The sequence below is a fragment of the Tetranychus urticae genome, chromosome 1 (genome assembly GCF_039701765.1).
Source record: "Tetranychus urticae isolate SD_2017Ah chromosome 1, NJAU_TeUrti_SD_1.0, whole genome shotgun sequence".
In the NCBI taxonomy this organism is placed as follows: Eukaryota; Metazoa; Arthropoda; class Arachnida; order Trombidiformes; family Tetranychidae; genus Tetranychus; species Tetranychus urticae.
In genome coordinates, this window is record NC_142958.1 from 22,589,581 (window position 1) to 22,608,334 (window position 18,754).

The window sequence follows — 18,754 nt, forward strand, 5'->3', positions numbered from 1 at the left end:
TTGACTAGACATTTTGACTCATTAAAAAAGATAAGAAACATTTTGTCCACATTAAGCAACATTATTTCAGTGTCTTTGTCTCTTTCGCTTTTAATTTAACCAACATTTATTAGTCACTTAACCAATTTATTTCTCAACTCTTTTTTCCTTTGTTTAACCAAAATTGTTGGCTACATCATTAAGTGTTACATTTTTTGGCTTTTCAATTTGGATTCTTTTGTTTTTGGTCAATCAAATGACAGAAACATTAACCAGCTTCACACTTTTATTTGATATATTTTTATGTATTTTTGTTGATGTTTCATTTTGACAACCAGATTATGCTTGGTTTTTAACATTTTGTCATTTTGTATCTTTTTTTTTGTTCAATGTGTATATCAAAGTGACTTTTCAATTGAATTTTGGTTATAACAGTTAACATATAATTTAACATAATCATCTACCCTTTTACCACTGGATTTAACACACATTTAAGTTTCCGGTTATCCCTTTTGTGTTAATGTTATTCCTGATTATAACTGTATTATCGTGTTAGCATAAAGACATACAAAAAAAGGATTGACTTTGAAAAGTGAAAGGAAGGAGGAGTGATAAGGAGTTAACAAGAGGAACAAGTTTAAAAAAAGAGTTTATAAAGAGAACCATTTAAATCATGTTAAAGGTAATGTGAGAAGAGATGATGAACAGATGAAGAGGATGATGAGGAAGGAGTAAGGAAAGGATTTTTATAGTAAGTGTGAGTGAGAGAGAGAAGAGAGAGTGGAAGAGTAAAGGAGAGAAAGAGTGAAAGAGTGAAAAGTAGCTAAAAGTAGGAGGATGAAGATGAAGATGAGAAGGAGGGATAAAAAGTTGAATGAAATAATAGTAAAGGGTTTAACTTGCAATAAAATAAAGGGGTGGAAATGGTTACTATAAAGGGAAGTATGAAATGAATAAATGAAAGGGAAAGTAAAGGGTTACTATTGGTTGTAAAATTTATCCAATAAAGAGGTGAAACTATTATTATCATCTTCTGTTTACATGTAAAGCTAACATTCAGATTGAGTTTGTTTTATCCATTTCAAGATATTCAAATGGCATCATCAAGTTATTTCATCGATTGCTTGATTCAGAGTTAAATACACTGAAATTAAGCTCTGATTGAAAACACTTTCAAGCTTATCAAATCCAACTTTTTGAATTTATAAAAACTCTCAAGTTAATATTGTCTTTTCATATTGTTTAACCTTTTTTAAAGTTGATTATTTTATTCAAATTGATTCATTCAACTTTCTTAATGTGTTCAAAGTGTTCTTGGTTCATTTTCATTATAAATGTGACAAGGTGATTGATTAAACAAGCAGACAGCTGTATTGATGATTAAACTTGATTAAATTGATTTTGTGCTAATATCATTTTTAAATTATCAAGTGTTAAACCAGCGAAATGTTTCTTTTCAAATTTTCCGGATTTTCATTGGTTCCAAGAATACTGTTTCAATTGCTATCATTTAAAAGATATTTGCTGACAGGTATAACAGCATTCTATCGGGAATCAAGTCCAAGTCAATTAAGTTTACTGTTATTTTATTTTATCAATCAACTAATCAACAGATTGTGAATATCCTAGATCAGCTATAATTATAAGAGATACAACAACAAGAGCTGCAACCAGAACAGCAAAAACAACATTTTCACTGAAAATAGACTTTTTCTTGTACCTTTTCCCTTGCTTCTCTAAGGTTTACACTTGCATGTTACTCTTGTTATGCGTCTTTGCGTTCATTTCGTTTTACAGGTAATTTTTGATGGTAAGAAGAAGAAAAAAAAAGATCCAAAAGACGGGAAAGAAAAGGTATGATGAGTTCGTCGACCTTAACTGAAAACAACAACAAACAACAACAACACAACAATTTGAGTAACATTTTCGCCAACCTGTTCTCATTCCTTACTTTTTACCTTGTTTTTTTCATTCTCTTTTTTTATACATAAAAAAGAAGAAGACGTTTCAAGATGTGTTCCGTATCTTCAAACTTCATCTTGTCTCGTCTCGTTGACCTCTTCTCTTCTCTCATCCTCATCTTATTTTTTAGCTGTTGCTCCATTTCTTGCTTCTCTAATCATCTCACATTTCTCAATTTTTTCCTCTTCTTAACCTGTCTACAGTTTTTTCAAAAGTTTTTGACCTTCAACCTTCTACCTTTTACCTTTCCTATTCTTGACCAGTTCTGCATTTTGGCTATTTTTCCATCATCATCATAATCATCATCGTCATAGGCTGCTAACCTGACTTTTGCCTCTCTTTTTTTACCTTTTTTTAGCTCTTATTCAATCTTGTATTACCCTGTTTACACAAATTACTGGTCACTCTTTGACGTAAAGTCCGTTGACCTGAAGCCCAGACGATGACCAGTAACCTTTACTCTCTTGCTTTCTTTTCCTTCTTTCTTTTTTCTCTCATAACTTAAGCCCATAATTAATCTGCGCTTTGCTTCGGCCTGAATAGATGAATGTTTTAAAGCCCTTGTTGTTACATAACGAGTAAACAAAACAACTAATCATTTCAAGTCTTCAGTTAACTTAGCTTACCTGATGAGAGAGGGCAAAGTTAAAGGTAAGAAGAAGAAAAAAATTGGGAACCAAAAATAAAATGCCTTTTGACTTTATCATCATCCACTTTGAACTTTCAATTGAACTCAACAGTGAAAGGTAAAGGTAAAAAAAAGATCGTCATCATCTCACGGAAGAGAGTGCAACGAGAAAAGTAAACAACATCAACCTCCATCAGGATGATGATGAAAAGATGATCAACTTGAGTGATGTCACTCCTTGTTCCTTGAGAAATGAATAATCGTGATTGAGCAAGAAAATCATCAAAAGGTCATTCTGTGAGTACATTTTGATACCCGACTTGATACCATTAATTTGGTTAAGCCCAAAAAGCGACTTCAAGAGATGATCGTTTACCAATTGCTTCCACCATTTGACCAATGGCCAGTTTGTACCAGAAATTGGAAACAGTTGAAAAATAATTGCAATCAAATTGAATTGGTGCAATTTGATCGTCAATTTGAACGCAAATACCAGAAAGAAAACAAAATGCAAGAAAATATTTCAAATAACTTTGCCTTCTCTTCAGGTTTAGATCAATCATAACATTTTTTCAAGCTAAAGGTCAGTAACAAAAGTTTTTTTTAAGGTAAAAGTTTACTTTATAACCTGTTGATGGTGAAAAGAAGGTAAAAAACAAAAAATAATAAGACATTTTTGAAGGTAAGAAGAGAAGCTGTTTACATCTTTGGTTACAGAAAAAATGATAAGAGAATGGAGATGAAAAGAAAAGAAAAGGATGAAAAAGGATAAAAAAGGATGAAAAAAACGTGAATTGTTTGGCCATGTTTTAGTTCGTACTTTTATGTAAAGTGTTATCAAGTTTGTGTTGAAAGGCCAATTTGACGCAATATGCGTTAACTGACGCATCTTCAGATGGTTTAAAGATGAAGACGGTGAAAGATGATGAATATAATACGGAAAGGTAAAGAAGAAGCTTCTTAAGATTTGAATAAAGTTGACAGTTTTTTTTGTTCATCTTCTTGTTCCTCATCTTTTTTACTTCTTTTCATTTCATTGTAATGCGACGATGATATTGACACAATGAAGAGTGAGCGCAATGAAGAAAGGGAATTAAGATGATTCCTTCACTTTATCATCATTCTAATAATCATCATATTGAGACTGTTTGGCTTCCCTTCTTACCTGTTCAAAGGTAAGAAAAGGAAAGAAAAGTTTACCTTGTAAAGGTCGACTGATGAAGAAGAAGAAGAAGAAAAGCAAAACAAGTTGTACAAAGACGAAGATGATGAATACCACTGTCTATGCAATAAAGAATGAGGAAGGAAGACGAAAGATGAGAAGATGAAGGTGAATAAAGGAGATGAAAAGAGAGGTACAATAAGGTGGATTACGAGAGTGAGAGTGAAGAGTGTGTTTGTCAAAGAGTGGAAGAAGTGGAAAGAAAGAGTAAAAAGAAAGAGTAAAAAATGAAGAAAGACATTTGTTTGTCTGGAAAGCGGTTTTCAAGGAGTAAAACCTATAAGATGATGACAATGAAAAGTTTATGATAAAAGAGTGAACAAGAAAAAAAAGCAAAAACCTTTACCTGTTCATTTTCTTGATATTTTTTGTTACTTCCATTGCTCTTCAACCTGAAAGAGGCAAAGCATTTTTTACCAGAGTTTCAACTCTAACCTCTCTGGTGTCTACCTTTAAATCCTGTCACACTTTGAACTGTTTTTTTCCTTCTTCTTCTTTTTACTCTTTTTTTTTATTTTCCCTTAACACTTCCTTGTAACCGATAGATGAACAGGTAAAGGTTAAGGTAAAAGGTGAAAGGATGTAGATTGATTATAAAAATGTATGTACTTCTATTAGGTTTATTATCAACATTTTTTTACAGCCGCTTTTTTACTTCGTTGTGAGAATCATGATTATTGAGATAACACAAGTTGTAAGTTATAAAAAGGTTGGAAAAGGTAAAAAACAGAGAAAACTTTTTTCTTCTTGTTGTCTTTTTTACCTTTTTGTAACACTAATTTAATAGGTTAAACGCAATTAAAACTAATTGTTTGCGCCAATATAATATTGCATAAAATGTTATTGCATTATTATTATGTTTTTTAAGAGGCTGACCATAATCTTAAAAAGCACTTTATGTAATATTGTAGAGATAAAATGCATTACCTGCATTTTGTTCAGCATTCAAGATGGATATTAGGATGAAAATGAGATGGACTTTTGTTTGTTTCTTTTTCCTTTTCTTTTTCTTCTAAAGTTGAGATGAAATTGAATCATCAACAATGTAATTTGATAAATTATTAATAATAGGAAATGTTATGATATGAATGCAAAATGAGGTTGAGATTTGGACTGGTCAAGATGTAGGTCAGTTTCTTGGTTAACAATGGTAACGGAAGAAAGGGAAGGTAAAAGTTGTGTAACAAAACTCATAAGATGATAATGATGATGATAAAGAAACACACGACTTTTTCATTATTTTTTTTCATTCTTCTTTCATATTTAAGTTGAAAAGTTTAAAGCATTGGAGATGAAAAATGCACACAAAAACTTCCTTTGGCTAATCTTTGTTGTGTGCAAATGTTGGAGAGAGAGTGATATCAGAATGAAAGGGAGAATGAAAATAACGAGGAAAGAAAGGGAGGAGGGAAGAGAAGGAAGAGGATAAAGATGCTGATGAAGATGGAGAAAAAAATATAAGACTGAAAAAAAATAAAATAATTTATGAGAAAAAAAGAGAGAGAAAAAGAAATGCTATTCGTACCACTTTCCTTTTCAAAAATATGTTAAGGCCATTGGCCAATAAAGACTGAAATTATGAGAAGTTTGTCTTCTCAAAGGCTATCAGTTGTTGGCCAAAAAAAAACTCAAATGATAAGGATGATGAGTGAGAGGGAAAGTCTGGTCTTGCGGCTGGACTCAAGCCATAGAAGACATTGGACCTCTATTTTGGTAAAAAAAGGTCAAACAAGAAAGGGAAAGCTTACACAACATCCTCACTTTCACCCTGCCTTTAAGGTTACATAGAGAGTGAGAGAGAGGAAGATGAGAGGAAGAAAAGCTCTGGTAAAAAATGAGTGAAAGCTGTGTAAAGAAAAGGAAGAAAGTGAAGGAGAAAGTAAAGGAGAAGGGCCAAGGGTGCTTTTGGGGAGTCGAGGGGGAGTTGGGTATTGAGGTAATTTAGGGGTCAACAGTCAACATTCTTCGTTTCGGTTAGTCTCTCGCTTTTTTTTCTTCATCTTTTCATCTTCAATTTCGAGAGACTTTTCCTCGCCATCATTTTCGCTTGTTTTTGTTTTTTCAAAAACTTATCGCATTTTTTTTCAGTTGCTTTGTACTTTTTTTGTTGTCTTCAATCTTATTGCATTTTTGCATCCTCTTTATCACATTTTGTTTTCCTCCTTCATCTTTTTTACTCACTTATCTGTCTCTCTCTCTCTCTCTCTCTGACTTTTCCTTACTTTCTCTTTTTCAGTCTCTCTAAGAAGATGCGGAATATGCGAATGATAAGATGGATGAGGATGAGAAATGAGAGAAAGTGGAATCGGAGAAAGAGAAAGAGACAGGAAAAGAGTTTTTTGGTGATGTTTCGCCAAGATGAGGATGCAACAAGAGGATCATCCGGATGAGCTCATCAATGGAATCGTAAAGAAGCAGAAAAGAAGCGAAAAAGAATGAAGAAAGAGAAGATAAATTTCCGTTTTTATTTTCTTCATCATCACCATAATCATCATCATTAACATCATCATTTTTTGTTTGCACCATCGTTTGTCCTTACAAGGCAAAAGAACGCTTTTTTCACTTATTCTGTTGAGTTTTTTCTCCATCTTCATCTTTATCTTTTATCTTCTTGTTTTTTTTCACTCGAAAAGGCAGAATGAAGAAGAAGAAGAAAGTGAAAATGATAAAGAGAAATTTTCTTTTCTTTTTTTTCCTCCTTTTGTTGTTGTTGTTGATGATGATAATGATGTTTATTAAGAAAACTCCCTCTGAAAACCCCCTTCTTCTGAGATTTTATCCCCTTCTTGACCCAACGACCTTTCATCCTATGTTGGCCTCTGGCCTTAACCAACTCCTTAAGATACAAGTCAGTCTTAAAAAACGCTCTTCCCACGCCCCTCTCTCCTCTCTTGCCTAACACTCTTTCGTTTTTCCTGTCTTCTTAGATAACCAACCTCGCCCTTTCCTCTTTAGGTCATTTTCCTCCTTTCTTTTCACTGGTCATCACATTGTGTGTAAAAAACTTACAAGGGTCACTGGGACTTTTTTTCACAGGTCAATCTTACTAATCTTTTTTATCCGCAATCGATAAAATCAAATTAGATAATCATTTGAATCACTTAAACCCATTGATTAGCAAACTAATCCAATCAAAAGGACAATTGAAAAGTTGACCATTGAACGAGACAAGCACACCTTAAAGTAGGTTAACCTTGAACAATCTGCTAATCATTTATTAATTTCAGAATCATGATCAAAATGAAAATCAGTCAAAAGTGGATAAACAATTGCAACTTCAATCTATCTTTCAATCGGTCAAGAAATTCAGAGAAACACTTTTTTTCACTGAAACAACTTGCATTTGAAATGAAAAGTTTCATTTTAATTATCAAGTTGACAAGGTTGACATATCCTTGATCAACTAACCATAACTATTATTAACACAATCAAGTTAATCAAGTTGACTTTTCCTTGTTGTTGGTTTAACGGTTGATAATTGCATTATTTTTGCATGCATCTTTGCCTGTTTCATTCAACAGATTACAAACATTTAAGTCTCCTAAAGAAGGCAAATCATCATCATCATGAACCTCATCCTACTCGTCTAGCTTATCATCATTCAAGGTGAGATTGCATTTGTTTGCAACATCAATTTCCCTGAATCACCGAAAAACAAAAAATTGGGTAAAAAATTTTTCCTTTGACCCAAATCTATTTTCGATTATATCTGTATTCATTTTCACTTTACCATTATCATCATCATCACCATCACCATCATCCACATAATCATCATCCCAATCATCATTTTAATCATCATTATTGTGGTGACAAGTTTGTTTACTTACAATTCCTTGTTTATCTGCTTATTGACCTACATCCACTGAAACTCATATTAACAATTTAAATATCATAATGATATATTTATATTTATAAACATCTTGATTCTCGTTGTTAACCAACAGAACTGCTTTTCTTTGCTTAATCATCCTTCTTATAATCATCATCATCATCATCATAACCATAAACAGCATCCTCAATCCCTGAACTAATTTCAGTCGCCAGTCGTCATTGCAACTTATCATTCAACAATATTCACTGTTTCACATTTTCCTTCACCTTCTTCTCATCCTCATCTTTCCCATCATGCTGTACCCTCAACATCAACCGGTGACTTAATTTAAATGCACAATGCAATTTAACTTTTAACATTGACTTTTATCTTGAAACAAAAACCTGTGAGGTAAACACATCACAATTGATATCACAAATCTTTGGCTAATATTTGGTTAGCCTGGAGACTAGAAACTAGTGATAAACTGTCTTAAGGTTCTTGTTATTAACCATTATTATTAAGATTATTATTATTAATATAACAGTTTTGTGACTCCATCAACCGTCATCATTATCATTAACCTCATCATCATTGGCATCATCTATGGTAAACACAGTAAAAAGTAAACTTTGACCAATAATATTGCCTCAAGAATTTGGGTTATCATGGCCAAATAAATCATCAACAGTAGATTAAAAACAATAAATAAAAATGGGCAACAGTGAAGAAACAAGAACCACTTGATTCCCTGATAATAACACATATTCAGATATAAATAACTGTAATCACCCATTTTGGTTCATCATCATCAGTAAAAGCTTGAACACTTGAAAATGCAACATTTTCAATGTTTGTCCCAAACAAGGCAACAACCAGATTCAATCAGGTAGAAACTGAAAAGGAAATCAATCTTGCAAATGATTACTTTTAATTGATGCTATTATTATCAATAGACTTTAAATTGTAACACAAGCCTGAAAATAAAGTGCGACACTGGAGAGATCAAAATTACAGCAAGGAAAAGACGAGCGCAAACAAAAAACAAGTTATTTTGGTATAAAATCTGTTAATAAGTTTACAGCTAATCCAAACTATTAAATTTTACTAATGATAATCTTTCAGATGATTATGCTAATTTTGGCTGAAAAGAGGAAAAAACAAAAGATGAAAATATTGATCAACTTTTCAATTTTAGCTGCAAATGTAAAGTTGCTGCTGTTGCTGCAAAAAAGGACCATCAAGCAGTCGAAAGTGAATATATGACAAAATATATCTTTATAATCATTCGTTTAAAAACACATTTTTCATTGATACTTATTGAAATTAATGTGGCTATCTAGTTGAACCAGCCTCTTTTCCGTCTTCCTTATTATTGATATTATCATCAATATCATCATCGTGATTATAATAAGTATTTGAGTCTGTCTCATCGGGCAGTATGCTGAGTTGAAGGCGCAAAAATGGTGATTGTTAGTAGTAGCCATATTCAATAAATTTGGCCTTATAAATGTTCAATTTTTTGTCCCTTTTTTTACACAACAGACAATCTTCATCTTCTATCTTCCTCCTTTCATCTACAATTTCCTTTTCCCTTTTAATATTTATCCAATGACCAACTTTCTAGAAGTCCTTTTCATTTTAAAAACCAACTTGGACCCACATTTCAATATATAGAGTAAAAATAACGATCACTTTATGATTTAATGCAAACAACCAGACAGACTGATACAAAAATACAAAGTGATGCGGATTCAATCTATTAATAGGTAAACTGATTTGGGTTATCGTTCAATGTTGATCATTGCATTAGTTTTTAATTTACATTGAAAATGAAACATTCAACTGTAATATTTGCTGATAAAATGATAAAAACTGACCGTAAATGTTATAACAATATTCAAACATTTACAATTGATTAACATTTTTAACTGATGATTAACAAATAAGATGGACAATAGCTAAAGGTTTTATAGCCATTAACATGGAAAGGAGTGAAAAATGGAAAAGTGGTAATTTAATGCTGAATAAGTTTCCATGGTAATGATATCATTCATGTGTCAACTTTGTTCATGAAAAATGTGTTACTATGTTTGATTACTATGATGATTGTTTCCAATCATCTTTTTCTGTTGCTCTTTTTCTGCAACACAAGGTAAGGAAGATGAGGACAACAAAAAAGGTTATCTAATAACACTTTTATTTTTGGCCATTAATGGTGAAGCTGATGAATGTCTCTTTCGAGTCTCACCTAACTGGTTATCCTTCATGTGAACAGCTTCATTGTCTTCAATGTTTTTTTTTCATCTATTTTTTTACTTCTTGCTGTTAAACCATCAGACCATTTGTTATTATGCTTTATATGCTATTTGCCTGTTAAATATAAACCAACAAGAAATGTGATGTCAATTACACATTTCCAGCAACTAGTAAGACAACAACAATAATGGCAAAAAAAACAGCAAAATATAAACCCATTGCATGCAAATAGATATTAAATGTCTGCTGTTTTTTTTCATTAGTTGGCCTCATCGTTATTTTGGCCATGAGGTGATCAAGGATGCGTGTTAACCCCTTGCCAATTTGAAAATAGAGGAGGAAGAAGGAAGAAGCAGTAAAGGAGTAAAGGGAATATCTGTTGAGGAAGAAGAAAAAAACAGAAACTGACCAGTGGTCATGTTTGAAGAGAGAAGGAGAGAGAAGGATGATGCTCATTATTATGGTGTTTTTTACTTGGTCATTTTGATGTTAAAAAACGTGAATGAAAGGGTATTCTCCTCATCGCCAGCATCATCATCAGTCTCTTTCTTCTTCCTGTTGTGGTTAATCTTCCCATGGGTTTGTGTGTCATTGAGAAGCCTTCAAAGGTTTACTCACATAGCGGATAACGGCTATTTAACTGTGACAATAAATGCACTGGTAACAGCGGTTAAAAGGGAGTAAACGGGGAAAGGAAAGGATGAAAAACAATCGACAAATAACTTTTTTCGCCATCACACTCTGATGAGGTGAAGGAAACACGCAAAGAGTATCATTTGTATTTTTTTTGTCTCAGATCAAAATCATTGCAATTTCAACATTGGCTTCATGCAAAGCTTAGTACAAGTGGATTGAGAAAATTCATTTTAATCATGAATTACTTGAAGCTTACTGCATTTATTAAGTTAGCAGAGTTTTCATGAACTAAATAATGAATGTTTCATAATGGAAACAAGATACAACATTGAGATCTTCAGTGAATTAACTATGAAACTAAATTATGATTGTCGAGCGATCTTTGATTTTGAAACTAAAGTTTGTTGATATTTTCAATACTTTTTCCTGAGCTTTACTTTTTTCAATGTTTTCATTTTCATCTTTGAAGTCATTTAATTTAGCCTTCAACTTGAAGGTTTAGTTTGCCGTTAAAATCAGTGTTTTTTGTTGAAATTAATTAAACTGTTCAATGGTTTAATGGATAGTTCGTGTTTGGTTACATTGTTGATGATGATGGAGGAAAGGGAAGAATGATTATTAGGTTTGAAGGCCGTTCTCAGGTCATAGTAATGATGAGAAAACGGAAAAAAAACTAGAAACCAAAGGGCCAACTAATTCCTTACCTCATCACCCTCAGGTTGACCCTTTCAAATAGTTAGCCCTTTATACCATTTTTTACACAGTTACTCCTCCCTCTACTTTTTACCCTCTCTTTCTTTCTCATCATCATCACCATCATCTTCATCTTCTCCCATTTTTCCTCTTTCCTTTCCTCCTACTCTTTCAAACTCATTAGTGACTCTCTCATTACAGACACAAGAGACCGTTTTAACATAAAAAACTGGACTTGATCAATGTAAACAAATACATCCTTTTCTCATCATCATCATCATTCTCATCTCATTTTCCCCTTCAATTTCATCACCCAAATGACTCAATGATAAGCTTTCATCTTCCATCTTTTGCATCTTTTTTTCCATCTAAACTCACTTTCTATTTAGATCTCATCATCATCATCATCATTCTCATTTTCATCTTCATCTTTTTTATCTTTTCAGCTTTTCTGTCCTTAATCATTGCTCAAAGCAATGATAACCTTAATCTTGACTTTTTTTCCTCTTTCATTTCTTATCTCCGATCTTCTTCATCTTCATCCTCTATCTTCTCAATTCTCTTCAACCTCATCATGATTCTCCCATGCTTTCTGTTTGCATAATTGAATACTCCCATTTATCTTTACAATACTCATCTAATCTAATTGAGACTCTAACCTGCTATTTTTCCTCTCCTTTTTGGCCTTTTTTATGATTTTTTTTACCTCTCTCTGTCTCTTTCCTCTCTCATCTTATCCTTTATCTTATTCATCCTCATCCTCATCTTCTACCTTTAATCATTGTTTCTAGTCAATTGTTGTCACTATTTTATTACATTATCTGTTTCTCCTCTTCTCTCATCTACCTTGTTGACCTTTCATTTTTCAATGTTACCTTGCAAGAAGAGTAACAATTAATAATAATTATTTCATAGACTATCATTATATTAATAAAATAATAATATAATAATATCCAAATGTTGATAATAACAACAAAATAAGTCAGTTTTGACAAGAGATGGTAAGATTGTTAAATTATGTGCAAGTTAATAGACAATGTATTGATAAATAAGCAGCAATGCTGCTATTATAACAATTGTAGGTGAATTAAGCAAACAAAAGGCCCATTAATTGTATTAATAACTTTCAATTGTAACATTTTTTTGGTGTTAGTTGAAGAAAAGGCAGAAAACAAAATCGATTAATGTGACAACAATCAATCTTATTAACAATCAAATGTAACAAGAAAATGAAGGAAACTGAATTAAAAGCAAACTCTGTTTTCAATTGAATTTCATTGTCAACCATTAAAGCTCCAGAAAACATCTTTTTTTATTCAATTGACCAACAAATTGATGAAAATGTCCAAAAATTAGGTTAAAATCCAAATGAATATAAACAAAAATGTTGAATAAATTGTCATGATAAACTGATTGTAAAGGTCAGTTGAAACTTGACAATTTATCCAAGAAATTGAGTTTCAAATGATTCGGGAAAAGTTGATTAAGAAAAAGTTCATTTCTTCATTTAGCATTAGCTCTTTTAGCATTAGCTCTTCTAATTGATTTGTTAATTGATAAAATAAACAGCAAAATGATATAATAATTAAGTCTATCAACTGATTACTGACAGTGAAAAAGGTAAAGATGGAAAGATATTAATGTTGATCTTGACAGAAACAAAAAGGTAACCTTTATTAGATGATGATAGCTATTAATAATGATATAACTAGCAACAAGGTTAACTAGATTATTGAATGTAATACTCAAGATTGAACAATGAACTTTACCTATTATTTTCATTGGCATCAACCATTAACTGGCAACTTTTTTGCGCTTTTTTCTCACTTTATTTCCCTTTTTTTTATCATCAAGATGCAAAGGTAAAATAATATTAACCTTGTCAAAAATTAACTACAATAAAGAAACAAAAATAAAGGTAACTAAACAAAAGAAATGATTAACAATCAAAGAATGATAAACAGAAAAGAGCAAAAGGTAAACATGAATGGTTTCATCATTATTTTCACCATCAAACAATTCAAAGTGATCAAAGTCAAATGCATGATTATGATCTTCATTTATAGCAGCAAAAATGATTTTCAGTGTGTGTCAAAAATTGGAAAACAAAAAACAATGAATAAAATGAGGAAAACCTTTTGAAATGTAAGTAAATGTTGTTACATTTAAATAATTTCATTTCAATCTAGAGATAAAGTCAACTGATGAATGGCAGTTTCAAAAGGATAAAATGATTAAATTAATTTATTTTCACTGAATTTTACTCAAAATATCTGTGAAACTGTTGCTGTTGAAACTGATAAACATAAAGAGTGAATCTTGATGAAAATCCAGAAAATTTGAAAAGAAACATTTCGCTGGTTTAACACTTGATAATTTAAAACTGATATTAGCACAAAATCAATTTAATCAAGTTTAATCATCAATACAGCTGTCTGCTTGTTTAATCAATCACCTTGTCACATTTATAATGAAAATGAACCAACGACACTTTGAACACATCAAGAAACTTGAATGAAACAATTTGAATAAAATAATCAACTTTAAAAAAGGTTAAACAATATGAAAAGACAAAATAAACTTGAGAGTTTTTATAAATTCAAAAAGTTACATTTGATAAGCTTGAAAGTGTTTTCAATCAAAGCTCAATTTTAGTGTATTTAGCTCTGAATCAAGCAATCGATGAAATAACTTGATGATGCCATTTGAATATCTTGAAATGGATAAAACAAACTCAATCTGAATGTTAGCTTTACATGTAAACAGAAGATGATAATAATAGTTTCACCTCTTTATTGGATAAATTTTACAACCAATAGTAACCCTTTACTTTCCCTTTCATTTATTCATTTCATACTTCCCTTTATAGTAACCCTTTTCCACCCCTTTATTTTATTGCGAGTTAAACCCTTTACTATTATTTCATTCAACTTTTTATCCCTCCCTTTCATCTTCATCTTCATCCTCCTACTTTTAGCTACTTTTTCACTCTTTCACTCCTTTACTCCTTTACTCTTTCACTCTCTCTTCTCTCTCTCACTCACACTTACTATAAAAATCCTTTCCTTACTCCTTCCTCATCATCCTCTTCATCTGTTCATCATCTCTTCTCACATTACCTTTAACATGATTTAAATGGTTCTCTTTATAAACTCTTTTTTTAAACTTGTTCCTCTTGTTAACTCCTTATCACTCCTCCTTCCTTTCACTTTTCAAAGTCAATCCTTTTTTTGTATATTATCTGCATAAGTGTGCTAACTTTTCATAATAACATTATTTATAACTGTTATTACACCATTTAACACAACCATTTACCCTTTTCAACCACATTAAAAACACACACACTGTTTCCGGTAATCCTTTTTTTGCATCTCTATTAACCAACAACCAGTCAACATTATTGATACTATCAAAACAACCCTTTGTTTTCAACTTTTATTCAACATCCTTTAACCGCAGAAACTTCATTCTCTCAATTTTTTCATCTCACATTTCATTTGTTTTTTATTGCAATTTAATATTTCTATCCATTTCAATTCATTTCCTATAATCCTTTGATAACTCAAACTCGAGTTGAATACAAAACAGTCTATATTTTCAATTGAAAATAAAATACAAATTCAAGTGAAAGAACAGCGTTTTGTTCAAGTTCAGTCTTTGTCAATCAGTTAATTTCTGGTTAAAGCCGCGCAAATCTAGAAAATAGATTGATAATGATTTGAACAAACTAGCAATAAATAAAAGTGATTTCAATTGATTTCAGTTTTATCATAAGTGCCTAGGTTATGCCTAAATACATTTTTTAAACACAAATGATTGAAAGATTCCGTTAAATATGAATAATGATAAGATAGACACAAAAAACTAAATAATAATCTGGTCAAAAATATGGACAGAAGCAAATCAGGTTAAATGGATCTGTTGTTATGTTAACTGTTGTCAATTGATGTTCAAGTTCAACATTTAACATTGATCTTGATTTTTTGATAGAGAATCGAGAGAGAATGGAATCAGAGGGAGAAAGGAAAAAATTTTAACAGTTAGAAGTGAGGATAAAGAGAAAGCACGAATGATGATGATGATGGGGAGGTGAAGATGATGAGACAAATTTATATGAAAAAAAAGAAGGAAAAGAAATGTTTGAAATGAAAAGTAAAATTAAGTCAAAAAAAAGTAAAACGTTTTTGAGTTTCTTTCAACATTTTACAACCGAAATTTTTGTCTGAAAACCGATATTCAATTGGTTCCTATTTGCATCCCAGTTACCCCATTTCAATCTTACATCTGATTTACTCTCATTCACCTCCTCCTCCTCTCTCTCTCTTTATCAACTAGCATCCTCATCCTTCATCTTTATCCTCGTCCATTGAGTAGTCAATGCCACTTTCACTGTTACATTGCACATTGCCCATTAAAGACTTTCCTCTTTTCACTTTCTCATTAATCTATTCTATCATCATCATCCCTCTTCTCATCAAAAAACTTATCATCCTTTTCATCCTTCTTCATCCTTCTCATCTGTTGAAAACAAAACGACAAATTTAATGTGAAAATATTGATCAAAATACATGAATAACCAATTTTTTATTCCCAATTTTCATCATCTTTTCCTTTCCTTTTTACAAATCCTTTTTCATCATTTCACATTCAGACCCTTTTCCTATAACTTCAGCTAATCCCGCCTCAAGAAAACTTCTTGTTTCTCTCTTTCTTCAGTCATTAATATCACTATCTTCATGTTTAGCCTTCATCTCATCTCCTCTCTTCTTCCCTTTCTTTTTCCTCTTTAAAATGGAGCGACATCCTCTTCACATTTCTGCATCTTTATTTGTTATCCTCTTGTTTTTTTATCCAATTTACTTCAATCCTACGACCTTTTCCGTTGAAACAGTTTTTATCTTTATCGTCAAAGCAAACAAATTAATATCCAAAGCAAAATATTGATATTTCAAGCAGCACTGAATCATGATAAACTTTGGACAATTACCATTGACAAGCAATCAAAGAAAGCTTACATTCAACTAATTGTCCGATTATTTTGTTTTGTTCATTGTAAAATTTAGGTCACAATAACGATAAGGTAGTAATAATTAGAGAAGGGACGTTTAAAGACACAAACAGGTTCAACTTTGAGGCTAAAATGCGTTTCTTTTTGCTTCTCTCCAAGCTTAATCAAGTTCACTTAGACGCTTTCATCATTTATCAAGAGTCTAATACAACAACCTTATTACTGAAGCGGATAAAACCAAACTTGAAGTAAACTTAATTTATTGACAGCGATCTTGTTGAGTAAATCTTGATGATCCCAATGTTAATTGTAGACCAGCAAAATGTTACCTGATTATCACAAGTTTATGGTAACATTTAGATGGTAAAGGTAACCAAAGTTAAACATTAATTTTTTTCCAAATTATCTGATTCTCGGTTAATCATGACAGTAAACTTAGTAACCAATTTATCATTACAAAGTCTTCTTCTGATCAAATACTACTTGAGTGAAATAAAAACCTTTTAACATGCAACTTTCAACTTTGACAAAATAAAACATGGAAAAGGTGAAAAGTGGTAATTTATTTGAGCTTCACATTGAATTTACCTTTAAATCAATTTTTATTAAAAGTTTAAAAAGTTGAATTTGCTTGTGAGTTGCAAAAATTTTACACTTTTATCAACTGAATTGGGTTACTATTTTTGACAGTAATTATAACTAGAGTATTCAATTGCTTCACTAGTTTAAGATATTATTAGACAATTTCATTGAGATATTTTATGAACTTTTTGTTGCTATTATTGTTGAGCTTAATTTTGTTTCCAATGTTTCAATGGATATCATTAGGAACAAGCAACGCTTTGTAACTATTTACAGTTAAATTTGTGGTCTTTGGTGAGAATTGTTTTACCAATAACTGAATCATGATGAACAAGATGATAATAAGGAAGATAATGATTAGAGACAAATGAAATACGATATATTGAAGGGAAAACAAAACAACTGGTTGAATGGTAAAGATGGTTACCATTGCATACTAAATGTTAATTGACTCTCTATTTATCCTCATCATTATCATCATGTTTGCAACTTAATTTGTTTTTTTCTTTCTATTGCGTCTTCTCGACCCAAAATGATCGATCTATTTGTTTGTCTATTCCTAAATACAGATACATCAAAAGTGAGAAAAACAAGTTTACGTTTCTATTTGTGTTTACTATTTTGTTATTTTGTAACTTTTTTTTTCTGTTGTCTCTGATGACGATAATGAAGAGGATAATGAAGATGAAGAGATCCTATTTTGTCTGGAAATAGACTGACAGACAAAGAGAGAGTGAAAGAGGAAGAGAAACAATTAAATTTTCTCAGTCGTAATGTTACGAGTTGCAAATTTTGGGTAAAAAAGTCGGTAATTAAGGTAACTTCATCACGTAACTCAATGTGGTGAAGAATATTTTAGAGAGCGTTTTCAACGTTTCAAGTCCCGAAAAATTGCAAATCAACTTTGTCAACATGAAACCAGTAAACTACCAATCAACAACTTTTTTTTTATCCATCAAATTATCATATTCAAATAGTGGAAAAAGCAGTAAAATGAATGAATAATTGTCTGCTAATTAGTGAAAAGAGTTTCAGTGGGTTACTAGGCAATGGACAAATTGAAATGATCAACAATTGTTGATGGCAAGTTATGAATGAAAGACGGGAAATTGAAGTTAATAAAGTTTGAAGCGCAAAGGGAAAAAAAGTTATTTTCAATTGAAACAGATTATGTGTATTGATGGAAAGCGCGCCGTAAAAGTGCATTGACGCTTTGAACAGCAAACAATCGACCAGATTTTGTTTTTCATCAAATGTGATAGAGAGTGAAAGAGAGCTAAAAAACGGAAATTATAATTGATGAATGAGAAGAAGAAGAAAAATGTAACTTCATCTTTTTTCGTGATTCAACCAAGAGATGAGATGATGAAGCGATATAACAGGTCAGGGTTGATGTTTTACCCTAAGATTTGATGTTAACAATAAGTTATCGATAGATTGTTAATACAATAATAATAATAAATAAAAATGAAATTGTTTCGACTGAGCGTTACTATCGAGCATAATGGTCATATTGATAATATTAATAATAATATTAAACCATAACAATTGAGTCAGGAGAGTCTGGAACACTGGGTCAGTAGTGGTTTCAAATGTATAACAATCAAATGATAATCATGATGATGATGATGATAGGAATGATCATGATTTTTCAAAAAAACACATCAACATGAGAATGAAAAATTGATTCCATTGAAAAGCTTTGTTAATATTGATTGTTTCCGTGATTGACCAGTAAAGGTAAGACTATTGCTTGATGAGGATGACGAAGGCAAAGGGAAAAGTGATTTACTTCAAGTAAACAATTGTTACAGTTTTCACGGTTAATTGTCATTGAGATTTATGGGTAAACAAAATGGCGTTTCAAGTGACTTTGGATTTTTTTTGTCTTTTTTTTGAGTAAATTTTTTTTAACACCAAGTAACGGGTTTCATAGCTTTCAAGTAATCAGCTATTAGCATCATTTTGTAAGCT

At 31.4% G+C, this 18,754-nt stretch overlaps 1 long non-coding RNA gene across 3 annotated transcripts in view; it reads right to left on the bottom strand.

The window, feature by feature from the left end:
• Positions 1–3,085: 3,085 nt before the first annotated feature.
• Positions 3,086–18,754, bottom strand: part of LOC107362344 (uncharacterized) — a 28,327-nt gene continuing 12,658 nt past the window's right edge. The window contains exon 3 of one of the 3 annotated variants that reach the window (XR_016198147.1): positions 3,086–3,197. This is a non-coding gene — a long non-coding RNA (uncharacterized LOC107362344). Of the gene's footprint in view, positions 3,198–3,223; positions 3,735–9,580; positions 9,976–18,754 lie in introns of those variants that run through there. The other 2 variants (XR_016198146.1, XR_003082266.2) reach the window with 2 other exon arrangements.